Source organism: Lynx canadensis, chromosome B1 (assembly GCF_007474595.2).
Source record: "Lynx canadensis isolate LIC74 chromosome B1, mLynCan4.pri.v2, whole genome shotgun sequence".
Taxonomy (NCBI): domain Eukaryota; kingdom Metazoa; phylum Chordata; class Mammalia; order Carnivora; family Felidae; genus Lynx; species Lynx canadensis.
This window is the reverse complement of record NC_044306.2, coordinates 142,345,773-142,372,589: the sequence shown is the minus strand read 5'-3', so window position 1 is coordinate 142,372,589 and position 26,817 is coordinate 142,345,773. Positions and strand designations below refer to the sequence as shown.

Below are 26,817 nucleotides of genomic sequence, written 5' to 3'. Positions count from 1 at the left end.
TAAGACCCAACATTAAATAGGTAGAATCATCCCTTTGCAGAAATAAAACACATTCTAAGAGGAGATACTGGTTTTGAAAATGTATTGCAGACAAGTCAAGAATGTTTCAAGTCTTCAGCTAGAAGACTTAGGGAGTTTCCCAAGAAATTAACATAAGCTTTAATCCAGTAGATTTTACATACACAAAGGGATGCATCATCACAGAAGGGTTGTTTGACTAGAGGGGTTGGAGAAGACTCGATAAAGGTTCAAAGTTGTGGCCACCCTCTGATTACTTTTTCCTCAGGTTTGTGCATTTCTGTGGGTCTGAGGACAGAACCTTAACCTGTGAGGATCCCTCTGGATACTTGTTTGTTACTGTGAGGGTCATAGGAGGACTCATTGAAACTGACCTTTGAAAATAACTGCTCTCAATTAAGAAGAGTGTTTGATTCTGAGTAAATTCAAGGAGGCTAATTTCATTTGTGTTCTTTATTGCTGGCCTACCTTCCAACCGAGCTGACCAAAAGCCTGTGTTTTCCAGAACAGCTCATTAACTCCGCACCCTTTCTTTCCCTATGCCCTAGTTCCCAGTACTTCTCTGGCTCCTGTTTGAGGTTCGCATAGCAGAGTTACCCAAGTTCTTTACATCCTTTCCCTGGCCTCTGCTGAGCTCACCCACCTCATCTCTTGCTATTCCTGGCCTTGCCCTTTATGTAGTAGGTAGTAGACCCCACACCCATGTCGCTTCCTGTCTCTCTCTGTGTTCCCACACTTTCCTCTTCCTAGAACTGCCTGTTCTGCCTCCTTCTCTGCACCCCCAGCCTTCACATTTAACTGCTTCTAAGACTCAATCCAGGTATCACCACTTCCCAGAAGCTTCTGCTCCTCCAGGCTGGCTGAGGACCCTGGTGTCTGGTTCCCATTCTAAGTCATGCATATCTCTGTCATAGCACTCATCATCTTGCATGTAAATTACCCATTCTGATCAGTTTTGTGTTTAAACTTACTGTTTATTCTCCCACTGAGCTCCTTCAGACCTCCATCTAGGTTGCTTTGGAGCCTCAGCAACTAGTACAGGGCCTGGCTCATAGTAAGTAGGCACTCATCCTGGAAAAAGGCATTCTGATTTGTAAGATACAAGTTATATTTTGCGGCTTTCCTGACTTCTGTAGAGTCTCTCAGCTTTGCCTTCTTCCACCCAAAGATCTTCATATGTCAGGAGCACTTGCCTGCCCTGGGAAATCAGGGCCATAGGGATGGTTCATGTGCCATTGTCTGTCCTTGCCAATGAAAAGGACGATACACTTACAGGAAATAGTTTTGTCTTATGTGAATTATTACATTCACAGTCATGGCAGAGCAAGGGGATTATAAGTGTTGGAACTCTTGGCAGAAGCCAATGGTTGTTAGTTTATAAAATCATTGTGTCTGTTAGGTGGCAGTGTCTTAGGAAAAGCAATAAGCTGCTTTCCTCCTGGGAAAGCAGAGAGTCTGTGGGCATCCCATGTTCACATCCTCTGAGGACCACAGCTTCAGATGCACACAGCAATTTCCTCTTACCATGATGGAAGTGTCCTCTTCCCAAAGTATGTATGGTGGTGGGCAATATGACTTCTCTGTTGGGTATGATGGAACTTGTTGGCAAAGAAGAGGGCAGCTGTGGATGTTTAGGTGCTTGCGTTATAGTGAGAAGTTTCATCTAGAAAGTAATTGCCTGGTACAGCAAATTGATATGTATAGGAGTCAGAATAGATTTCAGGAAGGGATGGGTTATACACTGGGAGGGGGCATGAAGGAAACTCTTCCCCGAGACCTGGGGCTGTGCCTCTGATCTGGAGCTATGGGCTATGCATGTGGGCTGTCTCCCAAGATCAAGAGACAGCTTGAGTCAGAGGAGCTTGAGGAAGGGCAAGGCTGGCAAATAAAGGAAGAATGTCCAAACAGATCATCTGAAGGAAGGAATTGCCCTGTCCTAAGGGAACCAGGCAATGAGCATGCAAGGATGTTGAAATTTGGGAACAAGACTGACTTTTTCTTCCTTCAAAGTGATGTGGGGCAAGCCTGGTGGTATTTATAAGACCAGGGATGGTCAAATCCCTATAACCATACTTATTTATTCCTTATTTGCATGCCTTTCACTACATGCCATTTTCCATGATCATGAGGTCAAAAATGTGGTGTCTTAATTTAGAATTCCAGTCCTGGGATCAACATGTAATAGATACTTGGATTAGTTAGAATATAGATACTACTTGTTTTGACACAGCAAATAACAGTAGCTCTTTGGCTAAGGTTAGTTTCTCTGAGAAATAGACTGCAATGGAAATCAGTGTGTAGATGTTTTATTGGAGAGTACCCTTGGACAAAACATATATGAGAATGAGGAAAGCAATACTGAGCAGAGAGAAGTTGCACTGTGATGCAGTTATCAATAGAGACCAGCTGATCTTAAGGGGAGCTCTGGCATTGGGATGGCTCTTCTGAATTGGTCATGCATCTGGGCAAGGAGACCTGGGGTTGCAACTCCTTACAGACCAGTAACTGCATGCAGGCTACCTTCAGTGGGGGAATATTATGGAGAGAGGCTCCCTGTAGCTAAGACCAATTTCCAGCCAATACTTCTGGCAGCTGGAGAAATAATTGCTTCCAACCTGAAGGTTGAGGTCTGAGTGGCCTACCAGGGCTAGAGTTTGGTATAGTTTGGGGTACCCATCCTGTTGATCTTTGTTACAAAGGCTTACCCCTACATTTGCGTTCCAAGGGAAATGGGCATAATAGGACATGTTTCTCTTTCTTTTGTTCATTTGGATATGACTTCTAAGTTATATACCTCATTCCATAGACTTGCCACTGGCTAAAACATTGTTGGATGAACACACCTAGCTATAAAAGATGTGGGGATGTTATTTCTTTTTTCCCCTGAGGCTTTGTACCCCAGGGTATAATTGACAAGATTGTATGTATTTGAAGTGTACAGTGTGGTAATTTGATATGCACATACACTGTGAAATGATTATCACAGTCAAGTTAATAAACACTTCCATTACTTTACACAGTTACCAATTTTGTGTGTTTATATAGTGGGAATGCTAAAATCTACTCTCTTAGCAAATTTCAAGTATACAATACAACTATAGCCTCCATGCTGTGCATTAGATCCCCAGAACATATTCATCTTCTAACTGAAGTTTGTAATTTTTTTTTACCAGCATCTCCCTTTAGGACACTTATATATTTTGTTGTTTTGTTTTTTTTTCTGTAAGGTATGAATGAAAGAAACCAAAATGATGAAAAGTGATTATTTTGGGTCTTTTATTCATGTCTTATTTCCCAAGTTTTCCAGACTAAGCATGTACAGCTTGTATAATCAGCATAAATATTATTAAAATGTGTAACAGACATAGTTGATTACTGGAAGAATATGAACTTTTAAAGGGTGAAACTTTAAGTGATTTCTGTATCAAATATGAAAACCACAGAGAGGAAGAAGGCAGTAGACAGTTGCCCCAGATGGCTTTAAATAATTATTTATTGAATTCATTAACTCAGCAAACACTTCTTGAGCATTCTTCTTAACCGGGAAAAATTTCCTTCTATTGCTTTTGCTCAGTTTTTATTGATTGTCACCTTGGTGACCTCCCAAGATTGGAAGTTAATCAACCACAAAGTGGATGCTTTTTCAAGTTAGAAACACTCATGTGCATAATTCTTGGGAATCAAATGTGCATGGACAACTTTAATAGATGTTGGATTCATTATTTATGGTTACCACTGGATTTAGAACAAAGCTGGAGTGCAAGTGGGGCATGGACTCTTGGGGTCAGCTCAGGTCATGATTTCACGGTTCATGAGTTCAAGCCCTGCATCAGTCTGTGTGCTGACAGTCCAGCGCCTGCTTGGGATTCTGTCTCTCTCCCTCTGTTTGCCCCTACTTCCCCTCCCCCCTCCCTTCCTCTCTAAATAAATAAATAAATAAATAAATAAATAAATAAATAAATATCTTTTCTTTTTTTTTTTTTTTTTTTTGTTGGAGCATGAAACAATAAGGTTTCTGCATCTTCAGGAAAGTAGTTGGCTATGGGGATTTGGTGGGGGGAGCTGACTTCCCTGCCATGGCTCCCCTAGTATATTTGGTTGTTATAGCTGAAAAAGGCAGAGGCTAGAAGTCTCCTTTCTTATTTCTTGGTCCTTTTCCCAGCCTGTGCACTTGTGTTCTGTAACTCATTTGGGAAAAGGCACCATAACATTCTACCAGCAATAAATTTTCCTGCTTAATTTTATAGTATCTTGATGGGTTAGGAATAATCTAAATTCTGTGTCTGTCTTAAAGTCATCCACAGTCTATCATAAATTGTTCTGCCACATGCACATTTAAAAAATAAATTTTATGACAGAAATTTTCAAGTAAACACAGAATTAGAGGGAATAATATAATGAACCCCATGCAACCTTTATCTAGCTTCAAGAATTATTAATATTTTGGCAATCTTGTTTCATCTGCCTTCCCCATTTTTTTTTTTTTTTTTGCTGGAGAATTTGAAAGCAAGTCCTTTATTGTGTCTGAACATCCACAGACATCTTGATAAAAGTAGCACCCTTCACGGATACCTCTCAGACTCCTTGAGGGCTGCCTGTGAAGAGTGTTTTTGATTTTACAGCAGAAATTTTCCTCAAGCCAGTAAGTCGCTTGTGCCAAGACCAATTAATTTACTCATTCGTAACTGAGAGAAATAGCATTTGCTGTATGCAAGTGAGTTGTGGAACCCTTACCTGGCTTTTGCTTGCTGTTTATTTTAATTTGTTTGTCCTCACACAGCATTACTAGCTAGTCATGTTTTAACAGCCTTGGATGAACTGAGGGGCCCTTGTCACAGAATTAGGGGACAGAAAGACAGCTTTCTTTGCACAAAGGCTGTTCTATTAGACCTTATGATCCAGGTATAACGTCTGTGTTCCTTGAGATGCCATCTTCCTCTAAAGCAGTTAGTCACTAGCCGATGTGGAAGCCTGCCTTTCTGGTGCAGAAAGAACTGAGGTTTGGAGCACATCTGATGGCTGTCTCAGCTCTTCTGTTTAACTTCATTGTGGTCTATAAAATTTTTTAATAGCAGTAAAATATGCATGGCATAAAATTTACCATCTTAACCATTTAAGTGTACAAGTTCAGTAGTGTTAAGCATATTCACATTGTTGTGCAACCATCCACAAAACTCTTTTCATCTTGGAAAACTGAAACTCTGTACCCATTAAACAATAACTCCCCATTTCCTATTACCTCCATGCCCTGGCAGCCACCATTCTACTTTCGGTCTCTATGAATTTGACTACCCTAGGTACCTCATATAAATGGAATTACACAGTCTTTGTCTTTTGTGACTGGCCTATTTCACTTAGCATAGCGTCCTCAAGGTTCATCCATGTTGTAGCATGTGTCAGAATTGCTTCCCTTTTTAAGGCTCAGTGATATTTCACTGTATGTATAGAGGTGTATACATAAACATTTACCATATGTTTATGGTGTATCCATAAACATTTTGTTTATCCATCATCCATTGATGGACACTTGGGTTGCTTCCACCTTTTAGCTATTGTGAATAATGCTGCTATGAACATGTGTGTGTATAAAACGTTCTTTGGTGAAAAGTTCTTTTCTTCTGGAATATGTTGCTTCCTTGTATTTTTGGTGTCCACCATTGGTTGAGCACTATCCTTCCCCAAGGTTATTGCAGGACCTATAATACCATATCTTATTTCTTTCAAATCCAAGGCCCTTTTTCTCCTTGACCTGCTGTTTGCCATTGGTATGCCCACCTGTTGGTACAATACTTGGGACACAGTATAGATTATTTTTTAAACAAGTGAATGAATGAATGAAGCAAAATTAAATAGAAGAGAAACAAGCTATTTTTCCCCATAAAATGGTTGGGACCCCAAGCCTGTCTAGATATGTCTTCCAAATGTCTCTCTTTCAAACATCTGGCCCTTGTTCCTTTTTAAATTAACTTAGTATAGGGGCACCTGGGTGGCTCAATAGGTTAAGCACCCAACTCTTGGTTTTGGCTCATGTCATGATCTCATAGTTCATGAGTTCAAGTCTCACATTGGACTCCGTGCTAACAGTGTGGAGCCTGGTTGGGATTTTCTCTCTCCCTCTCTCTCTCTGCCCTTCCCCTGTTCATGCTCACGTGTGCTCTCTCTCTGTTAAAATAAATAAAATAAATAAATAAATAAATAAATAAATAAAATAAATAAATACTTAAAAAACTTTTAACTCAGTTTAATTTAGCTATCATTCTGTATTTTTAGACAAAACACACTAACATAATCAATACCTCTTTTCCTGCTTTTCTTCCCATGATTTGAACACGAGGCTTGTATATATTTATTATAAATGAGTAAATCTGAGAGTGAATGCATGCATGAAGGAATTATTTAATGAATGCACCAACTAAGAATTTATTTTTTGGTGAGTGGTATATTTCTTAGAGACCTTTATTATGATGGGAGAGAGAAAGGAAAGGAAGGAGGAATGGGAGGGACATCAATTATTTTCTCATTCCACAAATAACCACAGTTCTGGGTACTGGGGGTTCAGTAGTAAACAAAACAGGCATGGTTCAGGTTCTCAGGGCCTTACCTTTCAAGGAGTGAAACAGACAAACAGAATGATTTCCAGTTGTTATCAAGCCATGAAAGGAAACAGGAAGCCATGCTAGAGAAGAATTGGAGCCTACTGGAAAGGGCAGTCAGGAGGACATGGATGAAGAAGTGAAACGGAATGAGAAGGAGCCTGGTCAGGAGAAGAAGGCGGCGGGCGGGCAGAAGGTGGGAGGGTGTACTGAGGCAAGCAATCACCTGGCCAGAGGAAAGCATTTTCAAAGAGTCCATCTGACTAATGTGGAGAGGGGAGCAGAGAGGAGTGAGGCTAGAACAGGGGCCTGGCAGGCCATGGTAAAGAATTTAGACTTTTGTTAAGATCATTGAAAATCCATTGACATATTTGAGTTTGACAAATATATGCTCTCATTTGTGTTTTAAGAAGCATACTCTGGGTGCTGTGGGGAAAATTGTTGGAGGGTGTGTCTGGAAGAGGAGTACCCTGTCAGATCTATGAGAGCCACAGCCCAGGTGAGAGATGAGGGTGGCCTGGAGTGGAGGTGACCCTGGAGGCAGGGAGATGGGGGCAGACTGAAGATTCAGTTTGGGGAGGAGAGATTGCCTTCCTCATCTCCTGTGTTTCCTCAGCTTGTCCCTAAGTTTATTTTGTTACCTTTAAGGGCAGTTCCTCAAGGTCGGCTGAATCTGTTGCTTCTATTATCACTGCCATTTTGATGAGTGATTTCACCTAGTACTGTATCAGATTCTCAGCACTAGTTCACTGGACAATAGTTATTGCAAGCTCCTATCCTCTCTCACTTATGAACTTAATTAAAAGATCTCTCTCTCTTACACACACACATCAAAAACATAAATTGTTGTAAGCATCACTGAATGAAATATGATTATTCCGTCCATCATGGTCACTTCCCTTTGACTCCTAAGCTTTGTTTTCAGGAATACACACAGAGACAAGGAAAGGAACAGTCTTCGAAGGATGTGTATTTTTGTTAATTAATTAATTAATTAATAATGTTTATTTATTTTTGAGAGGGAGAATGAGACAGAGTGTGAGTAGGGGAGGGCCATAGAGAGCAAGACACAGAATCGAAGGCAGACTCCAGGCTCCAAGCTGTCAGCACAGAGCCTGAGCCTGATGCGGGCTCAAACCATGAACCGTGTGAGAACATGACCTGAGCTGAAGTCGGATGCCCAACCGACTGAGCCACCCAGGTGCCCCAAGGATCTGTGTTTAAATTGTAGCACACTATGCTTCCCCAAAACTCACTTTTTGTTCATAGTGTGTGGTGAATTTTGGTATATCTGGAAATATGTTACATTTGCTATGATTTGTTCAAGATATTCTGGAGAAGAGTAGACTACAAGTTTTCCTAGTATAGCATAGTTCATTATCTGAATATTGCAGCACACTAAGCCAGGGGTGGACAGTTGCAAGAGTGAAGGGGATTATGTGGGGACTGATAGCCAAGTGCATATTGTTTGCCTTATGATACCTGGTTGAAACTTGGGTTCTTATTTAACTCTTAGATCTTGTCTAAGAATCTTTGGACCCCATCGTTTTGACCCTGCTCTTAAAATTCTGGAGGGTTAGCCCCAGAATCAATCAAACCACTCTTCCTAGAGATTTTGAAATATATGATGGTCCTGAACCCCTCTGAGCCCAGAGCAACCCACTTGCTACCCATGTCTTGTAGGAAGGAAGGGGAAACCATTTGGCTGTTGGGATTGAAGAAAAGGTGATACCTATGGTTTGCTTGCCTCAAAATATTCTGAACTGTGCCTACTCTGTGATTTTTCAAACGTAAAACATGAAATTTCTTAGGATATGGTCATTAAAATGATTTCTTTTTTCTTTCAATTCACAAAGTTGGATTTGTAAATTACAAAAGACATATTCCTTTCTGTCCTTACAGAAGAAACATTGTCTATTTCAGGATTCATTTTCTCTAATATGGGATTTTAGCTCCAGCTATAATTCAGGGGGTGCTTGTCTGGTAATTGCATTCTTTTGCTGATTTTTCTCTTTCTCATCTTGAAGATGATTTTATTTTTTCATGCTATAAACCAAATGCTATTTAATGTCCTTATTAGGGAAGGACAATTAACATATCCATGAATTGTTGTCCTATTTATACATCTGTTATCAGTGAATTACTTGTTTGTTTAAGAATGAAGTTCTACCTCATTTAAGACCATTTTCGCCTATTAGCAAATGAATTCTATTTGAATTTTCATGAGTGTGTTTTAGTTCATACCAAAGAGCAATTGTTTTAGGAAATCAGAACACTGAAAATTTTTTAAACAAGTAAAAGATGTACTATCTGCTTATAAATAGTTGAAGTTGAAACACAAATAATATATTTCCTAATTGCTTTTTTTTTAGACCTAACAACAATTGATCATGGGTAGGGTTGATATTAGCCAATTTGGACAATAATATATACTACTAAATGAAAATGTATTTTAAAAAGCTTTTAAAAGAGCCACCTGCCAGGTCAAATTGATTAAGCATCTAAGTATCATGTTGGATTTAAAATATATTTGTGTGAGATATCTGTTTAATCCTTGAGGTCTAATAATAAACTTTGTAGAGAAGGTTGAGCTTTCTCCAGAGTTTACTTGAGGTGTCAGGATAAGTAATTGCCTTGCTGCTACAAATTTGGAATTTAACATTTTGTTGGGCCTATTTTTTCTGCCACTCCATAGATAATAAATTTCATGAAGGGATCTTTCCATTGGCAGAAGTCAGTTCCTTTTGTTTTCTCTGCAGAAAATGAGTTGCTTTGCTTTGTGATAGGCAGGTATCCAAGCATTAATACTTTTCTTTTCAGTCTAGAAAAGAAATCATTCTTACTGACAGCAGGGATGACAATCTTGCTCATCCCATATCTTCTAGTACACCTCAAGGACAGGAACAGTGGCTAGAATTTTATCAGCAGGCTCAAGAGTCAAGGGACAGAAGTGATGTGGGTTGGAGTAGGTGATTAACTCTTTTGAGATTCCTCTCATTTTATCAACTCCAAATTGACCAGAGGTGCTATTGTACTATAGAAGCTTGAATGCCATCCCTCACTTATCCCTCTGGAATGATACAAACACAATCTATTTTGTTGATCAATTCTTTTCCTCTCTCTGTCTCTCTGTTTCTCTCTCTTTTGATGCAGTAGATCAGGTGTTGGCCAGCTATAGCTTGCAGGACAAATCCAGCCTGTGGCTGGCAAGCTAAAAGTGGGTTTTATATTTTTAAGTGGTTGAAAAACCAGAAGAAAAATATTTCATGAAAACGATGTGTCAGTGCTCGTAAATAAAATTTTACTTAAATATGACCTGCTGATTCACTTACATGTTGTCTGTGGATATTTTTCTGCCACATTGAAAAATTGAATTGAGTAGTTAGGACAGATACTGATTGGACGACAAAATTTAAGTTGAGACAAGTCTAGGCACTTCTCAAAAAATATAACTGTTAGGGGTGCCTGGCTGGCTCAGTCATTTAGGCATCTGACTTCAGCTCAGGTCATGACCTCACGGCTAGTAGGTTCGAGCCCCATATCCAACTCTGTGCTGACAGCTCAGAGCCTGGAGCCTACTTTGAATTCTATATGTATGTCTTTCTCTCTGTTCCTCCCCCACTCATGCTCTCTGTCTCTCAAAATAAATAAATAAACATTTTTTAAAAAGAAGAAAGATACATTTTTTACTATGTATATAGCTACGATCCTGTTGTTAACTGTAGTGGTGATTTTCCTGTATTGTGGACAAGATATTTTTTTCAGGAGCCAAATGGAGAAAATTTTTAGCATATTTCTCATGTTCAGTGTGGTCTAATTGAATTAAGGGAAGAGTCAGAGCCATAAGATCTCAGAGACCGGTCAGACAGGAAATCATCTAATCCAGAGGTCATCTAATCCAGAGGTATGGGATTAATCCATTCATTGATTTGTTAAAAATTTTTTTAAATTAATTTTTAAAATTTACATCCAAGTTAGTTAGCATATAGTGCAACAATGATTTCAGGAGTAGATTCCTTAATGCACCTTACCCATTTAGCCCATCCCCCCCCCCCACAACCCTTCCAGTAACCCTCTGTTTGTTCTCCATATTTAAGAGTCTCTTATGTTTTGTCCACCTCCCTGTTTTTATATTACTTTTGCTTCCCTTCCCTTATGTTCATCAGTTTTGTATCTTAAAGTCCTCATATGAGTGAAGTCATATGATTTTTGTCTTTCTCTGACTAATTTCGCTTAGCATAATACCCTCTAGTTCCATCCATGTAGTTGCAAATGACAAGATTTTATTCTTTTTGATTGCTGAGTAATAGTCCATTGTATATATATACCACATCTTCTTTATCCATTCATCCATTGATGGGCATTTGGGCTCTTTCCATACTTTGGCTATTGTTGATAGTGCTGCTATAAACATGGGGGTGCATGTGCCCCTTCAAAACAGCATACCTGTATCCCTTGGATAAATACTTAGTAGTGCAATTGCTGGGTTGTAGGGTAGTTCTATTTTTAGTTTTTTGAGGAACTTCCATACTCCTTTCCAGAGTGGCTGCACCAGTTTGCATTCCTACCAGCAGTGCAAAAGAGATCCTCTTTTTCCGTATCTTCGCCAACATCTGTTGTTGCCTGAGTTGTTAATGTTAGCCATTCTGACAGGTGTGAGGTAGTATCTCATTGTGGTTTTGATTTGTATTTCCCTGATGATGAGTGATGTTGAGCACTTTTTCATGTGTCAGTTGGCCATCTGGATGTCTTCTTTGGAGAAGTGTCTATTCATGTCTTTGGCCTATTTCTTCACTGGATTATTTGTTTTTTGGGTGTTGAGTTAGTACCCCAAATCTATAAAGAACTTATCAAACTCAACATCCAAAATGCATCCATTAATTTTACTTGCTTCCTCTTTTACCAGTCATTTTATTTGGGAGCTTATCTCAACTTGGCAGGTATGCAAACTTTCAGAAGTTTCAAGAATAGTAGTAACACTTTTTTCTTTTTCTTTCTTTTTAAAAGGAATTAGCACATGTTTATTATAAAAAATAATATGTGACCAGCTATCTACTTTTTAAACCGAAAAAAGGTGGGAATATAAAATTTATCATAAAGATTAAAAATGCCATTTTTTTTTTAGTGGTCTCTAGTGGTGTTTTAAGACTTTTTTTTGCCTTCTTTGCAACAAATCCTTGTATGTACACAAAGTTAATGTGACAGTAAACAACTTCTGGGCTGTTTAATTGATATTTGAAGTAAAATTACCTGAGGGTATTTTTGTATATGTATTAGAAACCTTAAAAATTTGCATATGTTCTGTGTTTACTTAGGTGGATCAGCTAAATAACATGCTATTTAATGACTTTGTAACACTTGTTCTTACTCATTCTCATTCTTTACATTTGCCTGGCTTAGGTCCTCTCACCTTTAGAATAGTGTCTGGGTTGAACCACTCAGCCTGCATTGAACATGGGCTTCAAGGACGTATGGTTCTACGGAGTTGCGAGACCCTAAGCCACCAAGAAGAGGGTGGCAAACCCTGATTTGCAAGTGAATGCTTCCTCTTTCCCACAGTTGACATTCAGCTTTGGGACAAGATCACAAAACCCCTTCAGTCCATATTAAATGTCAATCACAGGGCCCCAAATGGATAAAGGCTGAAATAGTGTATTTTGGATGAAGCCCAGGAAACAAATTATAATGTATGTTCTGTCTTTAAAAGAACCATTCCCCCAAGGGCACTGGGAATTTTAGGTTTGTCCACAATGTGACCAGACAGAACTCTCCCAGGCTGTTTACAAGGGCTGTGATTAGGCTCCTCTAAGCTCTGGAAGAATATAGGAGAACGGGGCAGCATGTGGAAACTTGCCGGGTTCAGTGTGGACTATTACTGGGCCTGAGGCCCTGGTTGATTCTGCTCAGCTCTGGAAGAGTTACTGCAGTTTTCCAGCCAGAACTTCAGAGAACTCCAGTGGAATCTATTAGAACCCCTCTGTGGGATCCACCTAGGATCCTGGCACTGGTCAGCACATTCTAATGGTTCAGTTATTCAAAGTCACTGCTGCACCCTCCCATTGTCCCTGCTGTCCACTGTATGGTTCCTTGTTTCCTGTGTGCATTTCATCAGTGAGACTGTGAACCCTTACCACCCACCCCGAAACTCATTGTCTTCTATTCCTTACACAGCCCCTAAGCACTAGCGGGACTTTGCATTCATTTCAGTAATTTCTCTGTAAATGTGGACTGTGTGGTAGGATGGGAGAGGCTAGTTCTCAGAAGAATGTGTGCTTTTTTGTATGTATGTATACTGTGCAATGTTATTAAGTCCCAACCAGACCTTACAGGGGCGGTGATTGAATTCTCTTGCCATTAGTAGAACAGACAGTAGGTGGGATGAGTATTAAGCTTAAATATCTCCGGTGCACCACTTGAACCATGTGTCCCACCTGTGGGTTGTTTGCAGCTGGCCCTTTTGTTGCGGTGGGTCCCCTAATTCTCTTTTCAGTCCCTTTCATCTCTTCATTGTTCTCTGAGGCACAGCTCTGTAAACCACACAGAGGCCTTTCAACTTCTCTTGCTTTTTGTTTGATGCAGCCAATTGACTAGTACTGTCAGCTAATTGGAGTGGAAATGTAAAATGAAAGCTGTATTATTCAGCTGCCAAGTCTCCTCAGTTGGCAGGGAGTGGGTGATGCTGGTAATTGTACCAGAAGTGTAATTGCTCTGGGTTCTGCCTCTGGATTTCACAGTGAACCCTGGGAGGGTCTTCCTTGGAGACACCTGATCCCTGCTTCTCTTCAGTGGCTTCCTGGCAAACAGTGAGGTTTGAGGCAAATCTAATCAAGCATTCTTATGTTGTTAGAGAATACAACCACTGTGTATTTTGCTGACTGCAGGAGTGGATTGCTTGGTCTAAGTACTTAGTCAATATGTCATTCCCATCAGAACTGGAAGTTAATTTCCTCTTGGTTTGGGATGGGGGTGGAATCCATGTTCCCAGAGGTGAAGATGCTAACCCCATATGCCAGTCGTGGCCTGTGCCAGAGTGTTCTTGGGAACAGTAGCTGATGCAGAACAGAAGCCCATTTGTAAACTGGTTATGAATGAGGAAAGGTTTACATGTCTGGAAAGAGTTGAATAGCTTAATGGAAAAATAAGAAAAGTAGAATGTGGTTGATTAGTTTGGCATTAAAGTTAATCATATCAGTGATTTTGGCCAAACCGAGCTTGCTTGCTTTTTTCTTTTCCTTTTTTTTTTCTTTTCCCATTTTAATTCCTGAATCGAGTGACAATGGCGAACAATATTTTAGGGTAGACTGTGTGGGCTGTAGCATGTGGGATCATATGGCATGGGTAACTTCTGTTCCTCCCCACTATTTAACCCTGAGCCCATGGCATGCAATAGTAATTTTCCACTTACCCTACTTGGACAGAGCTTCAGAATCCTCCTCAACACAGCATTTTAAGTGTTTTTTTTTTGTAGAGCTGGCATCTGTGAGAAAACCTGTCTACCATCTCTGACTTAGAACTTTGGAAGACTTTCCACTACTCACCCAGGACATGGAAATAGCAGCAGCTATGTAATTATTGCACTCTTCTCATTTGCCAAGATTAAGAAGGTTGATTTGAGCAGTGTTGTCTGGTACAGTTTTGTTACCATATCATTATTACTTTATTATGCCATGTGGCGTTATAGAAACCTTCCTCAAACATTTCTAGAGGAGAAGCTGTTTTTGTTTCCTTCGAAGTTTAAGATCTTGAGTAAGATATTGAGAGTAAGGTTGCTGCGGCAGAGCTGGTTACCCTTGTTGGTCCCAGATTCCTTCCTGTGCAGAAATCCTTGCCAGCTGCACTGTGGTGGGGTGGAGGTGGTAACAGCAGCCAAAGTCAATTAGGTCAGTTGATCAGTTATACAGAAACCTGTTGAGAGCTATCCTCTCCAGAACTATCATCTTTTAGTTGAAAGAGCATAGTTCTTGATACTAAGCAGCCCTGCCTTCAAATTCTGGCTTTCCCAGTTATATGATAAGTCACCAATTTTTTTTTTTTAAGCTTTGGTTTCTTTTTTTTTTTTTTTTTTTTGGAAAACAGAAGCAATAATTAAGTAATTCACAAGGTTTTTGCAAGGATTAAATGTCACATGTAAATACATATTTGTATGTGATATGAATATTATAGGTGTACATATGCATGTATATACACCTGTAATATACACATATATGTATATATAAGACACATACATATGTAATGTATGTATATAATAGTTGCTTAGTAAAAAGTAGCCATGAGTATTGCATGGACATATAACTTGTGTAAAGACATTTTAAAATGGACATTATAAAATGGGGTTGGAAAGTTGAGTGTTTGATTAAAAAAATGCATTATCTATATGGTATCTTATTTTGAAAAGTAAGCTTTGTAACTTGCACATCAGGAGTGGTTGTATATTGATGAACATGGTCATGAAATGCACACATGAGAAAAAAAATCAAGCAGATGATGAACTGCTTTATGACTTCTGTACAAAGATGTACAGTGATCCCTCTGACAAACAGAGGTCATACAGAGATTTATTTGGAGTACAGGAAGGGTCTAAGGATAGAGAACTGGAAGCCTCTGCTCTACCCTATAAGTGTTGGGCACTGTGCTGAGGAATCTAAAATGTGTTATGTAATTTAGCCTCCTAATATTCCTCTTGAGTAGGTTTTATTATCTTTATTTTTTTTATATAAAAGGAAACTGAAGCTTAGTCAGGAAATTATCTTGTTTAAGGTTCTGTAACTATTAAGTCAAGGAGCTAGATTCTACCCCCCAGATGTATGACTCCAGAATTCATTTCTAGATTATGGACATTGAGCTCTAGCGTCTGAATTTATGGAGGAAGAATCTTGTCTAGTGTGCCCAGCTTGCTGAAGGCAGGTTCTAACTCCTAGTCCAGTGCTCTTTTTCCATACTAGGTTCTCTCTTCAATTATTCTTTTCCTTTGTTCCCTAATTATTTTCAAAATCTTGCTTCTTCAACTGTATTTCAAGTTCAAGTGCATATGTAAGGAACACGGTTGTATTCTTCGGTATCCAGTTTATATTTTTTTGTAATTCCCAGTTGCTTAGCACAGTGACAGATCCTCAAATTCTTGGTGACTTGAATGGTTGAAGAATTTAGTCTCTGAAATTCCATCTTGGATGGGGCAGAGGTATAAATGTATACAAATATGTATATACTTATATACATATACAAATTATATGTACAAATATGTATATATTTATATACATATACAAATTGGGTTTTTTATCTTTGAGATGTTCAATTGGTACTTTGCAAGAATGGCTCTCAATGTTATTGGATCCATTTCACTGTTTTTATCCAATCTGACAATCTTTTAATTTTCATTTTCATAATTACTGATATTTGAAGGTTTATATTTACTATCTTACTATTTGTTTTCTGTTTGTTCTCCTGTTTTGTGTTTCTTTTTTCTCTTTTCTTCTTTTGGATCAATACAAAATTCATTTCCCCATCTGTTAGCTTCTTTAGTTATACATGCTTTTACTATTTATTTTAGTGGTAATCCTAGAGATTACGTGTATTAATTATTTATCTCTTCCCAACTAGTACTAGGACCTTGAAACACTTTAAACTTATTTACTTTTCTGCAGTCTTAGATGTTATTGTTATCCATTTTATATTACCTGCATTTTAAATTCCACAAAATATTATTTTTGTTTTATGCAGTTATTTTTTATATTTACCCACACATTTGCCCTTTCCATTACTCTCAGTTTCTTCCTACATTACTGTGTTTCCATCTATAATAATGTTCTGTTTTCCTGAAGAACTTCCTTTACTTTTTTATGTTTGGGTCTGCAGGTGACAAATTCTCATAAGTTTTATTAATTTAAAATGTTTTTATTTCACTTTTATTTTTTGAAGGCTATTTTTGCTGGGTATAGAATCCTAAATTGATTATTGTTTTTATTTATCACTTCAAAGATTTTTTTTCTGACTTCCATCATTTTTTTTTTTGTGGAGAAGTTGGCTATCAGGTTTAGTGTTCATCTTTGAAGATAATTCTCCACCCCTCTATAGACTTTAAGATTTTTCTTTATGGAAACAACTTAAGTGACAGTCAGTGGATGAATGGATAAAAAAAATGTGAAACACACACACACACAGGAATATTATTCAGCCTTAAAAACAGGGAAATCCTATCATTTGTGACAACACAGATGAACTTGGAGGGCATCATGCTAACTGAAATGAGCCAGACTGAGAAAGACAAATACAATATGATATCACTTATAGGTGGAATCTCAAAAAAAAAAAAAAAAAAAAAAAAAAAAAAAAAAAGTCAAGAGCCACTTGGCTGGCTCAATCAGAAGAACATGTAACTTGATCTTGGAATTGTGAGTTCAAGTCTCATGCTGGGTGTGGAGATTACTTAAATAAATAAAACTTTGAAAAATGACGAAAATAAAAAGTAAAAAAAAAATAGACTCATATAACAGAAAATAGAAATTGGTTGCTAGGGGCTGGAGATGTGGGGTGGAATAGAGAGGAAAAACAGATTTTATTCTTTACTGTTAGTTTTCAGTAGTCTTACTCCAATGTGCTTAAGGTATTATTTTCTTTATATTTATTCTGCTTGATAGTTTTATCACTTCTTGAATCTTAATGTTTTTCTTTGTTTTGGAAATTTTTTGGCTGTTATTTTTTCAAAAATTTATTTTTGCCCATTTTCTGTCGTCTCTTCCTCACATGCCTATATATTAAACCTTACAGTATGTTCCATGTGTCTCCCATGCTCTTTTCTAATACTTTTTGTTTTTTGTCCCTCAGTTTGGATATTTTCTAATGAGCTATCTCCTCACTTAACTAATATTCTTTTAAGTTATGTTCAGCATGCAGTTAAAAAAATTAATCTCATTTGTTTGTATTTTGCTGTTCTTGAATTTCCAATTAATTATGGTTGGGGATACTGGTTATCTGATAAAACATTCATAGTTTCTAAAAAATTTCCAATACAATTTTTTTTTGTCTTCTGTTATTTTCATAAAGTTCTAAACAAAATAAAGTACAGTCTTCCCTTGAGTTACATGATAGTTAAGTTTTTGGATAATTCAGTACATATTATTACCACTCAATAAGTTTTTTTGTGTTTATATGTGAAACAGAGTTAGGATAATAACCAGGTAATTATAAACAGATTTTTCAGTGACATGAATGTTTGGAAGGACATTCAAATGTCATCTGGAAATGGGACAGTTTTTCTTTGTGCAAGAGTGTCTTGCATGACATGAAATCTAGAATTTATGATCCGTATCCATTAAATGCCAGTAGCACCCCAACCTTCAGTCTTCAAAACAAATTTTCAAATGCCTCTTAGGGCAGCGTAGCCCCTGTTTAAGAGCTTGCTTTACATTAAATAGTGAGGTTGCCGGTAATGAAGTCTTTGAGTCAGGGCCTTGTTCAGGCCTGAAAACAGGCATATTAGGATGTGGTTTTTCCTGGTTGAATGTGAATGTCAGTACAGCTCCCAGCCATTTATTGGATGGCCAATTTAACTAGGTCAACTGCTAAGAGCCTGGCTACAGGAAAAAAGAGGGGTTGAGGACATGCAGCAGAACTTCAAATGATACGTGCAGTGTTGGCATGCTGGAACATGGCAGTATCAGGCAGGTGAGCCTGGCATTTAGTCAGAAATAGAGGAGCCATTTCAGAGTAAAGGTCTTGACTGAGACCTAAGTCTAGAAGGCAGGATTTCAGATAGTGCATATTGAAAATGGCCATTGCAGGAGCAAGACTTTTATTGGGCAGCCTGGGGAGTGAAGTGCTATTGTCTATATATTTGGCTTTTCAGCAATTACATCACAAAATGGCTAGTGATTATCCAAATTTGAGAATGTCCATCCATCCATCCATCCATCCATCCACCCAGTCAAAAACATTGTAAGTGCCTATTATGTTTTAGTCACTATGGGAACACAAAGCTATCTATATATAAAGAAATTGTCTCTACTCTTGGGAAGGGAGGGAGACAAATGAACAACAAATTATAAAACAAATGATAATGATCTAGTGGGAGAGGAAGACAAACTAAATAATATTAATACGAGATATAATGGAATAGCAGTAATTTAATTTCATGTGCAAATATTTTGAATGCGTATTTTTTTCCTTCATTTTCCTTAGGAGTGTGAAATGAAATGTGTAAGAGCTGAATTGTTAGAGGGAAAAATGTGATTATAAGCTTAACCTATACCAGGGTCTCCCTAGTATCTGACTTACTTAAAGTGGAAATATGAGGCAGACTTTTTATTCATTATAGAACTTTTTCTGCAGGTAACATCTCTAGAAATTTATGAGGGTTATTTTGTCATTGGATGTTCTTGGGTTGTCCTTTCACTGTAACAGAATTGTGTTAGAATAAATAGAAAGCTGTGCGTAAAAAATAGAAGAGTTACAGAGCTAAGCCTGTGTTTCCATTGCTTCAGAATTTGGAATATGAAGCACATTTACTGGGCATTTAATTTTATTCTACATTTTGAAGAGATTCTTTTTTTTTTTTTTTGGTATACTCTTCTAGGAGTGTAGTTTCCACAGCACTCTCTAGTGGAATATTTTGTAAACATTTAAGCTATGGGAAAGTTAACTCCTCTTTATCTTGTAAACTGGAGATTCCAGGAGGATTTTCTAAAGCTCTAAATGTTACAACTACTCTTTGTAGCAGAAAATACCATCATCAACTGGTTAAGGTTGTGACAGGTGACCAAACTCATATCTAACATTTAGTAAGTGCTTCCTATGTATCAGTCACTGTGCTAACATGTATATTAATTTAGGGGCACATTGGTGGCTCAGTCAGTTAAGTGTCTGACTCTTGGTTTCGGCTCAGGTCATTATCTCATGGTTCATGGGATCAATCCCCATGTCAGCCTCTGAGCTGACAACACAAAGTCTGCTTTGGGATTCTCTCTTTTCTTCTCTCTCTGCCCCCCCCCCTCAAAATAAATAAATAAACTTTTAAAAAAGTATATTAATTTATTTCATCTTTACTATCACTCTTTGGTTCTGTCTTATCTGTTATATGTTAGGAAACGGACACTCAGAAAAGCTAAGAGATTTGTCCCAAGATCCCACAGCTAGGGAGCAATTGAGTTGGTATTTGAACCCACGTTTACCCACTCTACTATCCTGATATTGCTGCTTGAGTTAATGTGGTGTATGACCTTGTGTTCACAGACCAAGGCTGTGCGTACAGAAGTGGGTATGGTTGGAAAAATAAAAGCTTCAGAATCTAATAGACACTGGTTCAAATATAGGTACCATCACTTATAAGCTTTGGTAATATTACCTAACTCCTATGAACCTTGGTTTCCTCATCTGTAAAGTGGGGATGATGATATCTATCTCACAATATTTTAGGGAGAAATATAAAAGATCTGAATGTGTCTCAGAGTCTGGAATCCAGAAAGTGCCATTTTTCTCCTTCTTCTTTTCTGGGCAAAATAGACCTGGGAGGAATAAGTCTTGCATTGTAAAAGTAGGGAAAGTTTTGGGAACATGGGGCAGGGAAATATTACCTTAGTCAAGGAGGCAGGGAGGTCCTCCCTGAGGAAGTAATATTTCAACTGAGACCTGGAGGACATGATGATGGAAGTTAGATTAAAAGGGGGTAGGAGTATGCTTTGCAGGCATGGGGAATATTTTAGGCAGATAAGTCACTTAACCCCACAGTCCTTTCCTCTGAAGATTTGCAGCACTGCCCTGTTGTGCCTAATTTTGGCTTGTAGAGTGAGAGATGGAAGTAAGTGTGATTTGAACTGGTAAGACTGCTATACAATAGAAGGCATTCTATTGTTATTGATATTATATGACAATAGTAGAGCATGGAAGAAAAAGGTGGGTTTGAATCCAGATCTATTCATGACTTATGTGCTGTGGACAATTCCTTCAGTCTTTTGACACCCTATTCCCTCCTTTATAAAATATAAGGTAGTGATACTTTGTTCACAAGTTGCTGGGAGGACCAATAGGCTAGCGTGTGTATGGGGGACTCACGGAAATACTGGCACATGGCAGGAACTTGTTCCCTTTCCTTCCCCTGCCCCTGCCTGTGCTACCACACTACCCTAAGGAAACATATGTACAGGAACTTGATGTTAACTTGGCATGCTGTTCAGCGACTTTTGTCAGCCAGTTGAACAAAGACATTTTCAGTTATGTGTAGCAGCTGTCTTTTCATCTGTGATTCATACTGTTGTTTCTGTATCCAAACTGATTTTCTTATAGCTGGTGCCTTTGAGTTTATCATTTTAAGACAGCTGGAGGAAGACATCAGGTACAAGCTAGTCTCTCCAGGATGCAGTAATGGGAAACTACTTAGGTCCTTGGTGTGGAAAACAACAAACTCCATAAGGGGGCCTTATATGAAGCAAGCTTTTGAAATAGGTCTCAGACAGGAAGTGGTCTGCCATTTTCTCTCTCATTTGGCATTTGCTCCTCCTGAAAGAAGAGAATTTAATGTAAAGATAAGGACTCCTATCTTTCCTTAACAATATGTGTCTTCTGCTTCTTTTTATTTGAGGCTGGATAAGGAGCTTTACATGAACTTTAAAATGAGACTGAATGAAAAAGGTATTGTTTATCTAAGCTGTCTGAGGAAGGGCACTTGGGGAGAAGAATTGAACTCTAAAATAACCTTATGAAAGTTATTGATTCGTTTCTTTATGGTTCCTTGACAAACAAGAACATTATTTCCGTGCCTGAACTGGAGCTGGGTCAACGAAACTTTTTTTATGGATTATCTTTTCTGAAAACTAGACTTGTCAGAAAATAAACCTCCAGAAATGAAGATATGAGACCCAGTTGAATATTGTGGCCTTCTCTTGAGTTGAAGGACAAGTAGGAAACACAATTAATTTTTAAAAATCTTACTGAGTGCAAGAAAGTTTGGGAATAACTCAAGAAGTTTAGATAAATGGCTCCCTGTTAAATATGTGATAGGTAGTTTGATTTAACTCCACCTCCCACATGCCAGTTCAATGCCCAGATCCTATTTACCTATGGTTGGCAGAAAAAGGAATACAACATATTTGTTGTTGTTGTTGTTCTACCTTATATTTTAAAGGTGATTTTAAAAGATCATGTAAGTTTCATCTACTATGTGCAGATACTGTTCTAGACATTAGGGACACAGAAGTGAACAAAACAAACAAAATTCCTGATCTTTTAGGGTTATGTTCTAGTGGGAAAAGGAAAGACCATTAGTAAACAACTGTATAATATGATGTTAAGTGGTGACTACGAGGAAGAAAACCAAGTAAAGGAATAGATAGGTGCAAAATACTATCTGAGGAGGTGGTATTTGAGCAGCCACTTGAATGAAATGAAAGAATAAGTCATGGTGATGTTTGGGGGGAAAGAGCACCCCAAACAGAGAGAATGACACATTCTAAGGCCCTGAGCTGGGAACATACTTGGTAGTTTCAGGAATAGCAAAGAAAACCAGCATAGCTAGAGCCAGGTAAAAACGGTTTCAGAGAGAGGGTAGAAAATGAAATCAGGGAGAGAAATAAGTTACCACTTGAACTTTTTAAGGAGGAGAAAAGCATGATCTGGTGCATCAAGTTATGACAATCCTATCCTGAACCATCTTCATTCAAGATCCCCACTTTGGAGCCTGGTTTGCTCCAAGTTACAAGCTACCTTGTTCCCCAGAAGGTGCTTGGAGAGACTGTTAGCACCCACTTCTTCCAATGTGATTCCAACAGCTTTCATTTGTCAGTCCCAAACCTGTACCCTCACCATGCAATCTCCAGCTAGGTCTTCCCATTTGACTCAAGGAAGCTTTGGATCTCCCAAGGGCTAAACATAAGGACAGAAGAATCAGTAATTCTTGATGCCAAGAAGATTTATCAAAATAGGAAAAGAAACTCATAAAAGCGAGAGTGTTGTACCATCTTCCAGAATATGAGTGTATAGGGACCTGATGCCCAAGCCGCCTATAGCTATCCTACCACCCAGAGAAGCCAGGGGTCCTGGTCCATGTCTCCCCACCTGAGAGTTTCTCATCAGCTCTGTATCCCAGCATTGAGTCACCTAAAGATGGCTTTGAGAAGCTGAGGTTTTTGTGAAACTATTTTATTTAAAGAAATATTTTATTGAATAAATGGGAAATATACATGCCTATTATACTGGTCAAGCTTTTCTAGAAAATTTTAATATGCTAAAAAAATCACATAAATTATATATTTTTGTTACTGAAAAGAATAGAAACTGTAGATAGGATAAAGGGGAAAAAACCCAAAAAGTTACCTACAGTCCATACTGGAGAATGACCATCTTTCACTTACTACCTTATATAATTCCATATTTTGTTTCCATGCACAGAAGTATATTTTTATTATAAAAATGGCATTATATTCTACATATTATTTTGTAAGTTGAAAGCACAGCTTTGGGTGAGCTTTATTTCTTTTTTCTCATTTTTGGTCTAAGAAACCAAGGGAATTTAAAATGAGACGAATTAATAATTAAAATAGGGTTATTATACTATTCAAATTGAAGAAAATTTATGTTGACAGTTGATATAACTGCTCTTACAGAATACTGTAAATAATTTCCCCCCAGAAATTTTAGTACTGATGAGGGATATATTCACTGTATATTTTTAGCATGAATCAAATGTTCAATAAATACTTAACCAAGTGAAATAATTTATTTTTCTTGAATTACCTGGCTATCACTTTAAGATATTTGTAGATGGAGACACCGTATTATCTATAAGAGAATTTGATTCATATATTATTAAAATATTATAAACTGATTAACAGATTATATTTCGATTGCTTTTTAGGTTTGTCATAATCTAATACCTTAATCTATATTCTAGGGAAAAACTATTTTAAGACTTCTTTTGCAGAGTGTGTTAGATTGCAAGAAAGGATTATAAAGCAACAGAATTGCAACAGTAACATGGAAAATCTGTAAAACTTACTTTACAATGTTATTTCTTTGGACTTTATAGCTTTATCCAAAGTTTTAGCTATTGAGGAACTCTCCTATCCCTACCTTCATAAAGCAATTTTATGGAACCGTAGAAATTGATTCGTAAAGTTTTAGACCTGAAAAATATATGGCTATCTATCCAGGCATTGGTAAAGTGCTCATTTTATTTTAAATTAGCCATAAATTACTTACTCTATTAGGACATCAACATAAGGAAGTTTTTGATAAGTCCGATGGCCAGATGAAGAAAAATTTTTTCAAGCAAGGTTTGATTCCAGTGAAGTAATAGCCATCAACATTATGGGGATTTTGTAGTGCTGTCACTTAAACATTGTTTTATCAAGATCTTGCATTCTAACTGGGATATCTCAATTTTCAGGGAGAGATGCTTTCTTGAGGGTTAGCAAGTACTCAGGATTGTTCATTAACTAATTCATCCAGCACTCGGGAACCATGCTTGGTGAAGGGGATATATAGAGGAATAAAATGAGATCTCCTTCTTTAAAGAGTGATAGTCTGATAGGAAGACAGATTCATAAACACATTCAGGAAGGCCTCTTGGGCCCAGATAAATTTAACTTTGAATTAACATAAGGAAAAAATTATGCTTCTATGAGTGAAAGTAAAATATGATTCCATGTTTTTAGAGGATCCTATTTAAAGTTCAGTAAGCCAAGTGCAGTGACTGAGAGCTGCTAACAAGTATAATGGACTGTTTCGGAGTCTGGGGCCTCTGAGACAATAATTGACATGCAGAGAAGAAGTTGACCCCTGGTGTAAGAATGCCAGGCCTAGAGAGAGTGAAGGTGACTGTGCCTTAGAACCATACTGAGCTGAAGGGAGTCCATGGAGGTGGTAATGCCATCCCATATCTGCATGAAAGGAAGACATGGATTCCTGGTTAGGTCAGCTCAGCGACACAGGGACTTTTCCAGTTTCCTAAGTACTCTTGAAAATCAATGTGTGGATTCATTCTTCCCTTCTCCTGCAATGTCCTGAATCCTTTCAGTCCTAGGGTCCTAATTAAATAATAATTTCACTCTGCTTTACCTGTGTGGCCTGATGTGGGAAGATGGGGAAGTCAGGTACTTATGGGACTGTTTTCACTCTGAGAAAAGAAAATGTTTAGGAGATGTTTGCTAAATGATTATGACATCTTAGGAAGCATTTGGATTAAAAATATATTACATTTAATAGGCCCTCAGTAAATTCTAGGCACTGCTCGGATCTCTTTAAATACATCATCCCATTTGATCCTTTCAACAACCCTATGAGTTAAGTACTTTATCATTACTACTTTACAGATAAAAAATTCTAGGCACAGACACCTTAACTTGATAACAGACTCACTGTTCTTTTTGGTTTTTTAATGTTTATTTATTTATTTTGAGAGAGAGAGAGAGAGAGAGATTGAAAGAGAGAGAGAGAGAGAGAGAGAGAGAACCCCAAGCAAGCTCCATGCCATCAGCACAGAGCCTGATATGGGGCTCGAATTCACAAACTTTGAGACCTTGACCTGAGCCAAAATCAAGAGTCAGCGGGTGAACCAACTGAGCCACCCAGGTGCCCCAATGACAGACTCACTGTTGTGAATGGTGACACCAGGATTCAAATCCAGGCAGCTTGGCTCCTGACCCTGAGTATTTAGATCTCTTAGAGTTTTGTGAATTTGAGCAAATTACTCAACCTCTCATGTCTTGTTTCCTCATTCATAAAGTGGGAATAGTCCTAATAATAGTGCCAGCACTACAGAGTTGTCACACATGTCAGTGCTTTTCAGAGAAGTGTGCACTAACTTCCCTCTCTGCTGGGCCCAGCCCTCTAGAATGATGGCAGAGGTCAGGAAAGCAAACTAGGCCACCCACCTCCAGTACTACAAATGCCTCCTCTATCAGTGCTTCTTGCTCCCAAAGTCATGCATAAGTCAGCATAAAATAAGTCAATAAATGGTGGCCATTGGCTTTGTGAAGTTGTCATTTTTATTTAATCTATACCTTGAAACTAATATTGCATTCTTGAAATCAGCAAGGGACATATATTACATCGTTTACATTACAGGGAATGAAACCTGTTTTTCCTTGCCTACTTGTCATTGCTCTTTTGCTTAAGAGGAGACTGTAGTTGGCACAGTATTGTCAATTTCAGAGGCATGTGCTATAACAATAAAAGAAAAAAACAAAGAAAGAAATTCAGAGGTATTCCAAATCAGGTTCTAGTACTCATTTGCTTTGGCTCAGAGTTTTTGTGAATTAGCCACTGGGAATGTTACCTTACCTCAGATATATCTTGTGTTTCTTAAATGACTTTGGGTTTGAAGCACATTTTCTAAGACCATTTCTCGGTGTGAAAGAATGACCTCATTTGTGCTTGGGAATGTTGTGCACCTCCATGTAAATCTGTACTAGCACTGGTATGGCAGACATGGTCTTCCAGAGAAACAGAGCCAAAAGGAGACATATGTGTATCTTTAAATATATATATATATAAATGGGTTTGGGTTTTTTTTCCATGGAATTGGCTCATGCAGTTGTGAGGACTGACAAGTCCAAAATCTGTAGGGCAGGCCAGAAGGCTGGAAATTAAGGCAAGATTTGAAGTTGCAGTCACGAGTCTGAAATTTTGAAATTTGTAGGGCAGACTGGTAGCCTGGAAACTCAGGCAGAATTCCATGTTTTACTGTTGAGGTTGAATTCCTTCCTCTCCAAGAAACGTCAGTTTTTGCTCTAAAGACCTTCAACTGATTGGATGAGGCTTATCATGTTATTGAAGGTAATCTCCTTTACTGAATCAACTGAGTGTAAATGTTAATTACATCTACAGAATATCTTAGCGACATGTAGGCGGTGTCTGACCAAACAAGACACCACAGCCTAACCAAGTTGACGTGTAACATTAACTATCCCACTTGGTCTCCGCTTTTTTGTGGGGAAGTCCCAGCTCATCCCGGTTCAAGTCAAAGGCCCTCATGTTCATAATCCATAATAATTTGTGAGAATCTTATGGATTGTGCTCATATGCATGCTTCTTTTGTACCCCAGTATGTTTAGTGTACATCTGGGCATACAATAGTTACTCAATATGTTGGTTGATCTGCTTCAAAAATATTGAACTACTTACCCAGGTCCTTGTGCTGTGAGCATTAGAATATGCAGTATGCAAGAGACAGAAAGTGAAGTCTAAGGTGCTGATGTTATCTACTGGCAAATCCTGCTTT

General features: G+C 38.1%; 1 protein-coding gene across 1 annotated transcript in view; it reads left to right on the top strand.

Moving 5' to 3' along the window:
* The window catches only part of FRAS1 (Fraser extracellular matrix complex subunit 1), a 424,264-nt gene that overhangs the window by 128,052 nt on the left and 269,395 nt on the right, over positions 1–26,817 (top strand). The window lies entirely within an intron of this gene.